The following is a 2,460-nucleotide window of genomic DNA, read 5'->3' on the forward strand; positions in this document are numbered from 1 at the left end:
GCAGATCCTCCGCCCTTTTTGCACAAAGGACGGGACCGGTCCATCCTTCTAGCTTTGAGGCAAATTCCCGCAGCTAGTCCGCGGACGACTCGTCCATACAGTCCACCTGTAGCAGGCCACCTTTGAGTTTCACCCCAAGGAAGGACGCCGCGTATTCATCGCCTCTGAATACTCCTTCCAAGAGGAGGTTTTTGGAGCACCGTGAGCTGCTCCGACTCCAACGACTCCGCCGGGTAGTTTTGAGTCAGTACAGCCATGCAGATGCCTTTGACAGCATCCGCATACCTGCGCCGCCCCTCCTCCACTCATGGGGGAGCCGGTGCTGATGGTTGGCCTCCGGTCGCTCTCCTGCTGCCGTCCCTCAGCCTTTTGGAACGGGGGGCTCCTGGCCAGGGATTCCGCCGCTTCGGGGATCATCCCGTCCCGGAGATACCGCAGATACCACTTGATGCAGGCACCGCTCATTGCCTTCCTTCGAGGGTCATCGTACCCGCCGGGTTTGTCCGCTGTTGGGAAAATCCCTCCTTCTCCTCCTGCGTGCACCACCGGCCTCTGCCCGATGAGAGTCACCCGAGTCTGAGTAGCTTGGCCTATTTCGGGGGGTCCTTGTGGTGCTTTGGGCTACATGCGCGGTCGTAGTCGCTGTTGTATGCCGGGCGCCGCTACAAGAGGGCATATCGTCTTCGTCTTCCCTGGTATGCTCCTCGAACAGCGCCCGCTCTTCTGGCGAAAGAGCATCAAGGTAGCTTCGTAGCCGCTGTCCTTATTCGTTGCCTTGTCGATTCGCCTGAGTTAGCAGTTGTTGTTGTTGTTTTGTTTGTAGTTGAAGGATCCATCTTGTTCGTACGACCCTTGGCTCAACGGGGTGAGCTGTCGGGTCTGCTTGTTTAATGGGGAACTGGGAGGCCCGCCACGTCAGAGCCCCTTGGCGCGGTAAGGCCACAGTTACACCCCGGTGTTGGGGAGGCTCCGTTAGAATACAGCCGAATGTTCCTCCTGGCTGCAAATCATCCAATGGGCACGGGTCGCATGACACCCTGGATTAGGAGGTGGTAGTCCTTGGTTGCCGCACGCATGCGGCGCCCGACATCCTGTCTGGACGGTGCTAGTCAGCACCATCCATACCGGTTGGGGGGTACCAAGTATGCCTTGCGGCTAAGCCTCTGCACCGCGGCAAGGTGCCTACCATTAGCAGAGGAGAAGGTTCTGCGGAAGATTTATGGTCCTTTGCGCGTTGGCCACGGCGAATATCGCATTCGATTGAACGATGAGTTGTACGAGATAATCGACGACATTGACATAGTTCAGAAGGACCTGGCTTCGCTTGGAATATCCAATTGGCGCCATGTAGCCAAAAGAAGAAACGAAACTATTTAAAGGACCTCCACATGAGGTATCGATGGAAAACATCAGAAAATGTGCCAAAGCTTGGAGATTGTGTACTTATTAACGACGATTGTCTCCCACCTACCGAGTGGCGACATGGCCGAATAGAAAAGCTCCATTACGGCTCAGACGGGTAGTTGATCTCCGTTCTCAAAGCGGAATGCTATCCAGATCGCTGCTTGAATTATGTTTTCTACCAACCGCAGATAATAATCCGATTCTAAATAATCCCAACATAATGCCGAAACACAAATGAAAATAAAATCAATCAATCAATGAAAATAAATCAATAAAACCGCAACCCGCATCAAACCGTTGAAAATAACAATAAAAATTACAAAAAAGTGGTCGGTTAATACGACGACCCAGTCACGCCACATAACGTGGCACAATCGCACATTCCATTTATATACTACCATGTTTATTCAAATAAAATTTTTTACAGAGATGAAGATGGACGTGGACATGCCTACTATCCCAACACCAACTGTTCGGTCGGCAACCAACGTGGCACGTACTGGGCCTACTTCTCCGCCCCTCCCAACCAATGCTACTATATCGACTACCGCTTCTGGTAGTGGCTTACGAGCAGCTATCCGCCCAAGTCGAGCCGCGTCGCATCCGATGCCCGCTATGTCGCCGGAAACACCGACTACATCACTATGGGCTCTTTAAGGAATTATCACCGACACAACGCCAGCGTGTTGGCCAGGCACATGAGCACTGCCTCAACTGCCTGTCGCACACGAATGTGACGCAGGAGTTTGCTTCCGCCGATTTATGCCACACGTTTGGCAAACCACACCACACGCTGACCGGTACACGACGCAGCATACTGGGAGTCCCTTGAACTCTTCGCCAGCGACTTCTCCGCTGACGAAAGGGAGAGGGTGATGTGAGCTTAACTCTGCTGAGGTATCAGCTGCACCGTGTGCCAGTAAACAGCTACTTCGGTCCTTGGTCAGGAAGTGTGCATTGGGCATAGGAGTAGTAGCCTATGTTGCCCCGGGTGAGCGCCGGTCCGTACGTGTTTTCCGGGACCGGCAAAGCGAAGGACTGGAATCAGGGAACTGG

This window comes from Bactrocera dorsalis, chromosome 6 (assembly GCF_023373825.1).
Source record: "Bactrocera dorsalis isolate Fly_Bdor chromosome 6, ASM2337382v1, whole genome shotgun sequence".
NCBI lineage: Eukaryota > Metazoa > Arthropoda > Insecta > Diptera > Tephritidae > Bactrocera > Bactrocera dorsalis.